General features: G+C 40.6%; 9 non-coding genes and 1 pseudogene across 9 annotated transcripts; all 10 read left to right on the top strand.

Annotated features, from left to right (window-relative positions):
- Nucleotides 1-4,959: 4,959 nt before the first annotated feature.
- On the top strand, nucleotides 4,960-5,078 carry LOC142506264 (5S ribosomal RNA). The gene has a single exon (XR_012804560.1). It is a non-coding gene; the product is annotated as a 5S ribosomal RNA (ribosomal RNA).
- Nucleotides 5,079-5,750: 672 nt separating this feature from the next.
- Nucleotides 5,751-5,869, top strand: LOC142508226 (5S ribosomal RNA). The gene has a single exon (XR_012806451.1). It is a non-coding gene; the product is annotated as a 5S ribosomal RNA (ribosomal RNA).
- Nucleotides 5,870-6,552: 683 nt separating this feature from the next.
- LOC142510081 (5S ribosomal RNA) lies at nucleotides 6,553-6,671 on the top strand. The gene has a single exon (XR_012808213.1). It is a non-coding gene; the product is annotated as a 5S ribosomal RNA (ribosomal RNA).
- Nucleotides 6,672-8,112: 1,441 nt separating this feature from the next.
- Nucleotides 8,113-8,231, top strand: LOC142506940 (5S ribosomal RNA). The gene has a single exon (XR_012805211.1). It is a non-coding gene; the product is annotated as a 5S ribosomal RNA (ribosomal RNA).
- Nucleotides 8,232-8,903: 672 nt separating this feature from the next.
- Nucleotides 8,904-9,022, top strand: LOC142514523 (5S ribosomal RNA). The gene has a single exon (XR_012810412.1). It is a non-coding gene; the product is annotated as a 5S ribosomal RNA (ribosomal RNA).
- A 684-nt stretch (nucleotides 9,023-9,706) lies between these two features.
- On the top strand, nucleotides 9,707-9,825 carry LOC142510059 (5S ribosomal RNA). Its single transcript, XR_012808197.1, has one exon. It is a non-coding gene; the product is annotated as a 5S ribosomal RNA (ribosomal RNA).
- Nucleotides 9,826-10,506: 681 nt separating this feature from the next.
- Nucleotides 10,507-10,625, top strand: LOC142509656 (5S ribosomal RNA). Its single transcript, XR_012807820.1, has one exon. It is a non-coding gene; the product is annotated as a 5S ribosomal RNA (ribosomal RNA).
- Nucleotides 10,626-11,295: 670 nt separating this feature from the next.
- Nucleotides 11,296-11,414, top strand: LOC142516069 (5S ribosomal RNA). The gene has a single exon (XR_012811883.1). It is a non-coding gene; the product is annotated as a 5S ribosomal RNA (ribosomal RNA).
- A 684-nt stretch (nucleotides 11,415-12,098) lies between these two features.
- LOC142512885 (5S ribosomal RNA) lies at nucleotides 12,099-12,198 on the top strand (annotated as a pseudogene).
- Nucleotides 12,199-12,881: 683 nt separating this feature from the next.
- Nucleotides 12,882-13,000, top strand: LOC142507232 (5S ribosomal RNA). Its single transcript, XR_012805493.1, has one exon. It is a non-coding gene; the product is annotated as a 5S ribosomal RNA (ribosomal RNA).
- The last annotated feature ends 185 nt before the right edge of the window (nucleotides 13,001-13,185 follow it).

Genomic DNA, 13,185 nt, shown 5'->3' with positions numbered 1-13,185 from the left:
TGAGGAATTTTTGGTAAGTTATTAAGAAACTTGAGAATAAGTGAATATGTGTGTTGGAATTATGTTATCTAATACTATTTGGGTCGCGTAAGCTTGAATTTTAAGTTTATGAAATACGTGTTCATACGAAAATTTTGGGTGAAAAAATAATAATAATAATAAAAAAAAATTAGTTGTGTTCAACATAAGTTATCAATTAATGAATATTAAGATTTTTATCGAGTGAGAAAATCTAAAAAGCTTGATATGGGGATTCTAGAACTCTATGGAGTATAAGTGAAGTTGATTTATTAGAGTTAGTCTAAGGCTCCCATGGGATGACTTAATAAGTTTTATACGCTAGTATGTATGAAGCATTGAGAATACGTAAGAATGCAACATTCATTTCAACGAGGAAAGTCCAAGGGCCTGAAGCCTCAACTAAATTGTAATTGGGAAGAAAATAGTTTAAGCATGTGATTGATGATAGAAGTGTTTTATTAATTAGGTAGAAGTTCGATAGTTTTATGGATTAACGCTACTCGAATTTAAAGATTTGCAACAATTTAATATTTGGGATGTACTTGTAAATAATTAAGTTACGTAAGTTTGGTGCTATAAGATAAAGATTCGATTCAAGGATCTTAGGCGAATATCATTATGGGCTTTAGATAAGGTTTAACTTTTAAGTGTATCACTGAAGATATAAGTCGATCAGTAAAATCTTGGTGTTAAAATTTCTTAAGTTGCATAAATGATAATGTAATAAGTTGATGAACATTACGGGTATAGTATACGAAAAGTAAGACGAAATAAAATTCGAACTGCCATTTCTAATATTGGGAAGTTTGAGAAAAGTCGGAATTTGAGGCATTAGTAGAATAGAACTAAGTCGCAATAAGTCGTTCTAGGTTGCAATTCGCAAATAAGGATTTCAATAGGCAAAATAATTAGGATTGAGGAGACATAAGTACATCCTAAGATTTATTATTTTATCACAGTAGCGCAGCGGAAACGTGGAATATTGAGATTCTAGAATTAAGAGTCTAAACTTTGTGATTATCAAGGATAAGCGAATTTCACGGACGAAATTCAATTTAAGGGGGGAAGATTGTAACGTCCCGAAAATCGGAAAGTCCACGTAAACCACATGCATGCAAATTATTAAATTCTTTGGTATTTCATTAAATTCTTTTAAAGCATAAAATTTATTTTTATTTTATTAAATTGTGTTTAATTATTTTTATGCATTTTATGCATAATTCATGCATGGTAGAATTTATTCCATACATTTTATAAGTTCATGCATTAAGGTTTTTAAGTTGCATTTCGCTCTCGAACGAGGATCAGAGACCGGAGAATTTTCAAGAAAATTATTTTTATTACACGATTAAGTTCTATTAATTAATATAAGATGTTTTAAAGGTATTTTTCAAGAATTGAGATTTATTTGGTATTTTTATCCGCAGAATTTTATTTTTACCCGGTAAGCAAATTTTATCGAATCGGGGGATTTTTTGAGGGTTCGGCTAATATTTTCAAAAACTTTACACCACGAAATATTTTTCGAGAGTGTGTTTGGACTTAATGAGACTACTTTTAAGCTTGTTGGGCTTAAAATCCTTTTTAAATCTTTAATTAACAACTTATGGCCTATTATATTTTAATTAACTACATAATAAATCTCTAAGGACCCACTACACCTAACATTACCCTCCCCAATCAGCCGACACCCTCAATCCCATCTCAACATTTTCATAGAAATCCCAGCAGCTGAAAGCACGGCCATTTCCATTCAAGGCGTAAGAAAATTCTCCGACTTGATTCCCGACGCTCGTTCTTCGGTTTTCTTGCGAAATATTTTCACCAGGCACTCTCTATATCATTCTTCTGCATCATACACGTTTTATATACTGAGTTTGGTGTTCATGCATGAAAAGTATCGATCCAAGCTTGTCTATGGAAGATCTTTGATTTTCTTGTGTTTATTGCATTCTTTTTGTTTCAAGTCTCACATTTTCTTGAATTGTGCAAGGAGGATGCCGTTTTTTTGATGCTAAGGGACTGTTTAGAGCAGGTTAGTGGAGTCATGAGGCTGGTGTAAGGTTCGGTAGGTTTGGAGTGAAGGCCGAGATGTGTAGCGGCTTGGGGTTTCTCGTTTTCTTTGTCTAGATCGGTGGGTAGGTGAAATCTGGTGGTGCAAGGGTGACTCTAGACCTTGAATAGACTCTGGTGGGTCTTAACCATGGTCTGGAAATGCACGAACGCTGCTGGTCTTGTCCTAGAAGCCGCAAGGGAAGAGTTGGACGAGTTGGGTTCGATTGGTGTTGTGGGGAGTGTAGCGATAGGGTGATCTACGCCTGATGCATGAGGCTGATGGCGTGGGTGCAGTAGGTTCAGGGGAGCCCTATGGTGGTCTAGGAAAGGCTGATACGTGCCTGGTTCCATCGGTGTTGGGCTAAGACGCGAGAATAGGGAGGTAGTGTAGTAGGGTAGGCGAAAGGGGAAGAGGCCGATTTCCAGCATCTTGTAAGGCCTGATCGAATGGTTTAAGCGACGGGTCTGGATTTTTATAAGGCCTTTTAAGTGTTTATTAGGTGTGGTAAAAAGTTGGGAAAAATACGGTTAAGTTTCGAGTCGATTCGGCTTAAAACCGGGACACCGGTCCAAGTTTTAAAACAATTCGGTTAAGTTATAAAATGGGCTCGAGTTTACGTCTAGGGATGCTTTTAAATATGTTTTGGGATATTTTAAGGAATTTGGTAAGCTTTGGATCAAAATAATGAGTTTTGGATTTATCCGGGATTTAGTCGCAACACGAAACGTTAATTACAGAATTAATTGAAACGCTAGATTTAAGCTTAATTAAATTATGAAAAATTATATTTAAAGTCAAATTATTATAAGAAGTCTAAGTTTTTAATTTGGGAATTTTATGCTAAGGTTTGGTTTAATTCGGGATTAAAGCGCGTTAATATGTTATGTTTAAAAATTAATTTAAAATTCATCGATTTATGCCAAATAAAAATATGGGAAAATTTTTGTAGGCTTAAATAATTATTTGGGACATGTTAGAGTCAATGGAATTAAGAAAATGTCATACGTCTAAGGGCAAAATGGTAATTTTTGGGTTTCTAGGGGCAAAATGGTCGTTTTGCACCCGGGGTTAGATGTTGGTCCTGGCAGCGCCATGAGCACAAATTTACTATATTTTAAAGTTTTATGCAGGTCGTTTTGCACCCGGGGTTAGATGTTGGTCCTGGCAGCGCCATGAGCACAAATTTACTATATTTTAAAGTTTTATGCATCATGATCACGATTTTTAATAATTTATGAAAATATACGTTGCATGCTTGGTTTAAAGGAAAAATTACGTATATGCATGTTTTTATTAAGTGGTGAATATCATGATGTTTTTGAAGGATGGGAGTTGGTTGTGACTGATGATGTATATGTATACGATGATAGGATTGGAGATATCGTGAGGGAAAAGGCCCTAGAGGGAGCCCGTTTACGGGAGAAGGCCCCAGAGAGAGCCCGACGATCGTATTTCCATTGACATGATATGAGATATGATGAGCTGAGGCCAAGGATCAGTGGACGGGTAATGCTGTCGCTGATGTCCCCGCCGCCGGGTACCACGGTTTTATAGATGGATCCATCGATAGACCTGATAAGATAGAGCTGATACGAAAGTCACAACTAATAAACTGAATTCAGTTAAAAAGAAAATGTTTAAGTTTATGATGACATGATTTAATACGATATGATTTGATACGACATGTTTATATCATGTTTTAAAGTTTATGAAAGGTATGTTGGCATTATGATTTTACAATACACGTTTATGTTATGCTTTTAAGTTCATGAAAGATATGTTGAGTATGATATTTTTCACTGCTGTGTGCTATGTATATGTACTTGTTATTCCTGGTATAGGTGTGTTGATTCTTTAGACTCACTAGGCGTGTGTGATGCAGGTGAGCTAAATGTTGAGGAGACTATAGGTGCCGAACTCTGAGTAGGCAGACCTGGTGCGATGACACGACCCGAGGACCACATGTTTTCCGCATTACGATTTATGAGATTGGGAGGAAATGAATATTTTCACACGTTGATGATTTTAAGATTTTTATTAGTTTATGTTTTCGTATGATTGTAGATGAGTTTGGTTATTTTTTTACTGTCAAATTATTACGATTATTTTAAATGTTATTTCGAAAATGCGAGCTTTTATTTAAAAAAAATGTCCAGTGGAATTTTAAAATTGAGTGAGACGTTACAGTGCGTGTTGCACCCCTTTTCGTGTTTTTCTATTTTTGATTACTTGTTGACAGACTATTTTCGACTCAAATCATCTGAATCTCGATCGGGACCAGATAAGACATGTGAAAGCAACGTAGCTCGGACACTGCCAGATTTGGACAAAATTGAAACCTAATTTGATTGAAACGGGCAAACGAACGTGACTCATTACTCCACAATGAGCTGGCGAGATTTTAGCCGAATTCCTTCTCTAAGACCCTCTAATTTGCGATTTTCCGCTTCTGTTAAGCTTCCGTTTCCTCGAAAAATCTTCTTAGGAAGTCCGAAATTCGATTCCGGTTCCATTTTATCGTATTCAGGCATAATAATAGCTTTACATTCGCTATTTGCTTCTTCTTATTTTTTTCTATTTTCTGGGAACATTTAGCGATTTTTGTTGTCTTGAGCAGGTTTCGTGCGGAAGGGTATGACGCATATTACTCCGGAGATGGTTAACTCGTTAAAAACAATTATTTCAACTGCTTTATCCATAATTTACGTATACGGTCGTGACACGAGGACTTCCCAGGGAGGTCACCCATCCTAGCTCTGCCATCGCGCCAGAACGCTTAACTTCATGGTTCTGATTGGGCGAGAGCAGTGCCGCGTGTTGTCCATCGCCGCCTGCTCCACACGTACTCGAGGGATATAACAATAAAAATCCCACTCAATGTCGGGTGCGATCATACCAGCACTAATGCACCGGATCCCATCAAAACTCCGAAGTTAAGCGTGCTTGGTCAAGAGCAGTACTAGGATGGGTGACCCCCTTGGAAGTCCACGTGTTGCACCTCTTTCTATTTTTGATTACTTGTTGACAGACGATTTTCGGCTCAAATCATCTGAATCTCGATCGGGACCAGATAAGACATGTGAAAACAACGTAGCTCGGACACTGCCGGATTTGGACAAAATTGCAGGCTAATTTGATTGTAAACGGGCAAACGAACGAGACTCATTACTCCGCAATGAGCTGGCGAGATTTTAGCCGAATTCTTTCCCTAAGACACTCTAATTTGCGATTTTCCGTTTCTGTTAAGCTTCGGTTGCCTCGAGAAATCCGTTTAGGAAGTCCGAAATTCGATTCCGGTTCCATTTTATCGTATCCCATGTATAATAATAGCTTTACATTCGCTATTTTCTTCTTCTTATTTTTTTTCTATTTTCTGTGAACATTTAGCGATTTTTGTTGTCGTGAGCCGGTTCGGTGCAGAAGGGTATGACGCAGATGACTTCGGAGACGGTTAACTCATTAAAAACAATTATTTCGACTGTTTTAGCTATAATTATGTAAACGGTCGCGACACAAGGACTTCCAAGGGAGGTCAGCCATCCTCACTCTGCCATCGCATTAAAACGTTTAACTTCATGGTTCTGATTGGGCGAGAGCAGTGCCACGTGTTGTCCATTGCCGCCCGCGCCACACGTAGTAGAGGGATATAAGAATAAACATCCCACTCAATGTCGTGTTCGATCATACCAGCACTAATGCACTGGATCCCATCAGAACTCCGAAGTTAAGTGTGCTAGTGCTAGGGCAGTACTAGGATGGGTGACCCCCTGGGAAGTCCTCGTGTTGCACCCCTTTTCGTGTTTTTCTATTTTTGATTACTTGTTGACAGACGATTTTCGGCTCAAATCATCTGAATCACGATCGGGATCAGATAAGACATGTGAAATCAACGTAGCTTGGGCACTGTCGGATTTGGAAAAAATTGAAGCCTAATTTGATTGTAAACGGGCAAACGAACGAGACTCATTACTCCGCAATGAGCTGGCGAGATTTTAGCCGAATTCCTTCTCTAAGACCCTCTAATTTGCGTTTTTTCGCTTTTGTTCAGCTTCCGTTTCTTCTAGAAATCTGCTTACGAAGTCTGAAATTCGATTTCGGTTCCATTTTATCGTATCCCAGGCATAATAATAGCTTTACATTCGCTATTTTCTTCTTCTTATTTTCTTTTCTATTTTCTGGGAACATTTAGCGATTTTTGTTGTCTTGAGCAGGTTTCGTGCTGAAGGGTATGACGCATATTTCTCTGGAGACGGTTAACTCGTTAAAAACAATTATTTCAACTATTTTATCCATAATTTACATAAACGGTCGTGACACGAGGACTTCCAGGGAGGTCGCCCATCCTAGCTCTGCCATAGCGCCAGAACGCTTAACTTCATGGTTCTGATTGGGCGAGAGCAGTGCCGCGTGTTGTCCATTGCCGCCCGCGCCACACGTACTCGAGGGATATAAGAATAAACATCCCACTCAATGTCGGGAGCGATCATACCAGCACTAATGCACTGGATCCCATCAGAAATCTGAAATTAAGCGTGCTTGGGCGAGAGCAGTATTAGGATGGGTGTCCCCCTGGGAAGTCCTCGTGTTACACCCTTTTTTGTGTTTTTCTATTTTTGATTACTTGTTGACAGACGATTTTCGGCTCAAATCATCTGAATCTTGATCGAGACCAGATAAGAAATGTGAAATCAACGTAGCTCGGACACTGCCGGATTTGGACAAAATTGTAGCCTAATTTGATTGTTAACGGTCAAACGAACGAGACTCATTACTCCGCAATGAGCTGGCGAGATTTTAGCCGAATTCCTTCTCTAAGACTCTCTAATTTGTGATTTTCCGTTTCTATTAAGCTTCCGTTTCCTCAAGAAATCCGCTTAGGAAGTTCTAAATTCGATTCCGGTTCCATTTTATCGTATCCCAGGCATAATAATAGCTTTACATTCGCTATTTTCTTTTTCTTATTTTTTTTTCTATTTTTTGGGAACATTTAGCGATTTTTGTCGTCGTGAGCCGGTTCTGTGCGGAAGGGTATGACGCATATTACTGCGGTGATGGTTAACTCATTAAAAACAATTATTTTGAATGTTTTATCCATAATTTACGTAAACGGTCACGGCACGAGGACTTCCAAGGGAGGTCACCCATCCTAGCTCTGCCATCGCGCCAGAACGCTTAACTTCATGGTTCTGATTGGGCGAGAGCAGTGCCGCGTGTTGTCCATCGCCGCTCGCTCCACACGTACTCGAGGGATATAAGAATAAACATCCCACTCAATATCGGGTGCGATCATACCTGAACTTATGCACCGGTACTATGATGGGTGAACCCATGGGAAGTCCTCGTGTTACACCACTTTTCGTGTTTTTCTATTTTTGATTACTTGTTGACAGACGATTTTCGGCTCAAATAATCTGAATCTCGATCAGGATTAGATAAGACATGTGAAATCAACATAGCTCAAGCACTGCCGGATTTGGACAAAATTGTAGCCTAATTTGATTGTAAACGGGCAAACGAACGAGACTCATTACTCAACAAGAAGCTGGCGAGATTTTAGCCGAATTCCTTCTCTAGGACCCTCTAATTTGCGATTTTTCGCTTCTGTTAAGCTTTCGTTTCCTCGAGAAATCCGCTTAGGAAGTTCGAAATTCGATTTCGGTTCCATTTTATTGTATCTCACGCATAATAATAGCTTTACATTCACTATTTTCTTCTTCTTATTTTTTTTCTCTTTTCTCGGAACATTTAGCAATTTTTTTTGTCGTGAGCCGGTTCTGTGCAGAATGGTATAACGCAAATTACTCCGGAGACGGTTAACTCATTAAAAACAATTATTTCGATTGTTTTAGCCATAATTTACGTAAACAGTCGCGACACGTGGGCTGCCAGGGAGGTCACCCATCCTCGCTCTGCCATCGCGCCAGAACGCTTAACTTCAAGGTTCTGATTAGGCAAGAGTAGAGCCGCGTGTTTTCCATCACCGTCCGCTCCACACGTACTCGAGGGATATAAGAATAAACATCCCACTCAATGTCGGGTGTGATCATACCTGCACTTATGCACCGGATCCCATCAAAACTCCGAAGTTAAGCGTGCTTGGTCAAGAGCAGTACTAGGATGGGTGACCCCCTTGGAAGTCCACGTGTTGCACCCCTTTCTATTTTTGATTACTTGTTGACAGACGATTTTCGGCTCAAATCATCTGAATCTCGATCGGGACCAGATAAGACATGTGAAAACAACGTAGCTTGGACACTGCCGGATTTGGACAAAATTGCAGGCTAATTTGATTGTAAACGGGCAAACGAACGAGACTCATTCCTCCGCAATGAGCTGGCGAGATTTTAGCCGAATTCTTTCCCTAAGACACTCTAATTTGCGATTTTCCGTTTCTGTTAAGCTTCGGTTGCCTCGAGAAATCCGTTTAGGAAGTCCGAAATTCGATTCCGGTTCCATTTTATCGTATCCCATGTATAATAATAGCTTTACATTCGCTATTTTCTTCTTCTTATTTTTTTTCTATTTTCTGTGAACATTTAGCGATTTTTGTTGTCGTGAGCCGGTTCGGTGCAGAAGGGTATGACGCAGATGACTTCGGAGACGGTTAACTCATTAAAAACAATTATTTCGACTGTTTTAGCTATAATTATGTAAACGGTCGCGACACAAGGACTTCCAAGGGAGGTCACCCATCCTAGCTCTGTCATCGCGCCAGAACGCTTAAATTCATGGTTCTGATTGGGCGAGAGCAGTGCCGCGTGTTGTCCATCGCCGCCAGCTCCACACGTACTCGAGGGATATAAAAATAAACATCCCACTCAAGGTCGGGTGCGATCATACCAGCACTAATGCACCGAATCCCATCAGAACTCCGAAGTTAAGCGTGCTTGGACGAGAGCAGTACTAGGATGGTTGACCCCTTGGGAAGTTCTCGTGTTGCACCCCTTTTCGTGTTTTTCTATTTTTGATTACTTGTTGACAGACGATTTTCGGCTCAAATCATCTGAATCTTGATCGAGACCAGATAAGAAATGTGAAATCAACGTAGCTCGGACACTGCCGGATTTGGACAAAATTGTAGCCTAATTTGATTGTTAACGGTCAAACGAACGAGACTCATTACTCCGCAATGAGCTGGCGAGATTTTAGCCGAATTCCTTCTCTAAGACTCTCTAATTTGTGATTTTCCGCTTATGTTAAGCTTCCGTTTTCTCAAGAAATCCACTTAAGAAGTTCTAAATTCGATTCTGGTTCCATTTTATCGTATCCCAGGCATAATAATAGCTTTACATTCGCTATTTTCTTCTTCTTATTTTTTTTTCTAATTTTTGGGAACATTTAGCGATTTTTGTCGTCGTGAGCCGGTTCTGTGCGGAAGGGTATGACACATATTACTGCGGTGACGGTTAACTCATTAAAAACAATTATTTTGACTGTTTTATCCATAATTTACGTAAACAGTCACGGCACGAGGACTTCCAAGAAAGGTCACCCATCCTAGCTCTGCCATCGCGCCAGAACGCTTAACTTCATGGTTCTGATTGGGCGAGAGCAGTGCCGCGTGTTGTCCATCGCCGCCCACTCCACACGTACTCGAGGAATATAAGAATAAACATCCCACTCAATATCGGGTGCGATCATACCTGCACTTATGCACCGGTTCCTATCAGAACTCCTAAGTTAAGCGTGCTTGGGCGAGAGCAGTACTATGATGGGTGAACCCCTGGGAAGTCCTCGTGTTACACCCCTTTTCGTGTTTTTCTATTTTTGATTACTTGTTGACAGACGATTTTCGGCTCAAATAATCTGAATCTCGATCAGGATTAGATAAGACATGTGAAATCAACGTAGCTCAAGCACTGCCGGATTTGGACAAAATTGTAGCCTAATTTGATTGTAAACTGGTAAACGAACGAGTCTCATTACTCCACAATAAGCTGGCGAGATTTAGGCGAATTCCTTCTCTAGGACCCTCTAATTTGCGATTTTCCGCTTCTGTTAAGCTTTCGTTTCCTCGAGAAATCCGCTTAGGAAGTTCGAAATTCGATTTCGGTTCCATTTTATTGTATCTCACGCATAATAATAGCTTTACATTCACTATTTTCTTCTTCTTATTTTTTTTTCTCTTTTCTGAGAACATTAGCAATTTTTTTTGTCGTGAGCCGGTTCTGTGCAGAATGGTATAACGCAAATTACTCCGGAGACGGTTAACTCATTAAAAACAATTATTTCGATTGTTTTAGCCATAATTTACGTAAACGGTCGCGACACGTGGGCTGCCAGGGAGGTCACCCATCCTCGCTCTACCATCGCGCCAGAACGCTTAACTTCATGGTTCAGATTAGGCGAGAGTAGAGCCGCGTGTTTTCCATCACCGCCCGCTCCACACGTACTCGAGGGATATAAAAATAAACATCCCACTCAATGTCGTGTGTGATCATACCTGCACTTATGCACCGGATCCTATCAAAACTCCGAAGTTAAGCGTGCTTGGTCAAGAGCAGTACTAGGATGGGTGACCCCCTTGGAAGTCCTCGTGTTGCACCCCTTTCTATTTTTGATTACTTGTTGACAGACGATTTTCGGCTCAAATCATCTGAATCTCGATCGGGACCAGATAAGACATGTGAAAACAACGTAGCACGGACACTGCCGGATTTGGACAAAATTGCAGGCTAATTTGATTGTAAACTGGCAAACGAACGAGGCTCATTACTCTGCAATGAGCTGGCGAGATTTTAGCCGAATTCTTTCCCTAAGACACTCTAATTTGCGATTTTCCGTTTCTGTTAAGCTTCTGTTTCCTCGAGAAATCCGTTTAGGAAGTCCGAAATTCGATTCCGGTTCCATTTTATCGTATCCCATGTATAATAATAGCTTTACATTCGCTATTTTCTTCTTCTTATTTTTTTCTATTTTCTGTGAACATTTAGCGATTTTTGTTGTCGTGAGCCGGTTCGGTGCAGAAGGGTATGACGCGGATGACTCCGGAGACGGTTAACTCATTAAAAACAATTATTTCGACTGTTTTAGCTATAATTATGTAAACGGTCGCGACACAAGGACTTCCAAGGTAGGTCACCCATCCTAGCTCTGTCATCGCGCCAGAATGCTTAAATTCATGGTTCTGATTGGGCGAGAGCAGTGCCGCGTGTTGTCCATCGCCGCCAGCTCCACACGTACTCGAGGGATATAAGAATAAACATCCACTCAATGTCGGGTGCGATCATACAAGCACTAATGCACCGGATCATATCAGAACTCCGAAGTTAAGCGTGCTTGGGCGAGAGCAGTACTAGGATGGGTGACCCCCTAGGAAGTTCTCGTATTGCACCCCTTTTCGTGTTTTTCTATTTTTGATTACTTGTTGATAGATGATTTTCGGCTCAAATCATCTGAATCACGATCGGGATCAGATAAGACATGTGAAATCAACGTAGCTTGGGCACTGCCGGATTTGAAAAAAATTGAAGCCTAATTTGATTGTAAACGGGCAAACGAACGAGGCTCATTACTCCGCAATGAGCTGGCGATATTTTAGCCGAATTCCTTCTCTAAGACCCTCTAATTTGCGTTTTTTCGCTTTTGTTAAGCTTCTGTTTCTTCTAGAAATCTGCTTACGAAGTCTGAAATTCGATTTCAGTTCCATTTTATCGTATCCCAGGCATAATAATAGCTTTACATTCACTATTTTCTTCTTCTTATTTTCTTTTCTATTTTCTGGGAACATTTAGCGATTTTTGTTGTCTTGAGCAGGTTTCGTGCGGAAGGGTATGACGCATATTACTCCGGAGACGGTTAACTCGTTAAAAACAATTATTTCAACTGTTTTATCCATAATTTACGTAAACGGTCGTGACACGAGGACTTCCCAGGGAGGTCACCCATCCTAGCTCTGCCAAAGCGCCAGAACGCTTAACTTCATGGTTCTGATTGGGCGAGAGCAGTGCCGCTTGTTGTCCATTGCCGCCCGCGCCACACGTACTCAAGGGATATGAAAATAAACACCCCACTCAATGTCGGGAGCAATCATACCAGCACTAATGCACTGGATCCCATCAGAACTCTGAAGTTAAGCGTGCTTGGACGAGAGCAGTGGGGAAGTCCTCGTGTTACACCCCTTTTCGTGTTTTTCTATTTTTGATTACTTGTTGACAGACGATTTTCGGCTCAAATCATCTGAATCTTGATCGAGACCAGATAAGAAATGTGAAATCAACGTAGCTCGGACACTGCCGGATTTGGACAAAATTGTAGCCTAATTTGATTGTTAACGGTCCAAAGAATGAGACTCATTACTCTGCAATGAGCTGGCGAGATTTTAGCCGAATTCCTTCTCTAAGACTCTCTAATTTGTGATTTTCCGCTTCAGTTAAGCTTCCGTTTCCTCAAGAAATCCGCTTAGGAAGTTCTAAATTCGATTCCGGTTCCATTTTATCGTATCCCAGGCATAATAATAGCTTTATATTCCCTATTTTCTTTTTCTTATTTTTTTTCTATTTTTTGGGAACATTTAGCGATTTTTGTCATCGTGAGCCGGTTCTGTGCGGAAGGGTATGACGCATATTACTGCGGTGATGGTTAACTCATTAAAAACAATTATTTTGACTGTTTTATCCATAATTTACGTAAACGGTCACGGCACGAGGACTTCCAAGGGAGGTCACCCATCCTAGCTCTGCCATCGCGCCCGAACGATTAACTTCATGGTTCTGATTGGGCGAGAGCAGTGCCGCGTGTTGTCCATCGCCGCCCGCTCCACACGTACTCGAGGGATATAAGAATAAACATCCCACTCAATATCGGGTGCGATCATACCTGCAATTATGCACAGGATCCCATCAGAACTCCGAAGTTAAGCATGCTTGGACGAGAGCAGTACTAGGATGGGTGACCCCCTTGGAAGTCCAAGTGTTGCACCCCTTTTCGTGTTTTTCTATTTTTGATTACTTGTTGACAGATGATTTTCGGCTTAAATCATCTGAATCTCGATCGGGACCAGATAAGACATGTGAAATCAACGTAGCTCGTACACTGCCGGATTTGGACAAAATTGTAGGCTAATTTGATTGTAAACGCCCAAACGAACGAGACTCAGTACTCCGCAA

This window comes from Primulina tabacum, chromosome 10 (genome assembly GCF_025594145.1).
Source record: "Primulina tabacum isolate GXHZ01 chromosome 10, ASM2559414v2, whole genome shotgun sequence".
NCBI lineage: Eukaryota > Viridiplantae > Streptophyta > Magnoliopsida > Lamiales > Gesneriaceae > Primulina > Primulina tabacum.
The sequence above is the reverse complement of the archived record's forward strand: the minus strand, read 5'-3'. Positions and strand labels throughout refer to the sequence as shown.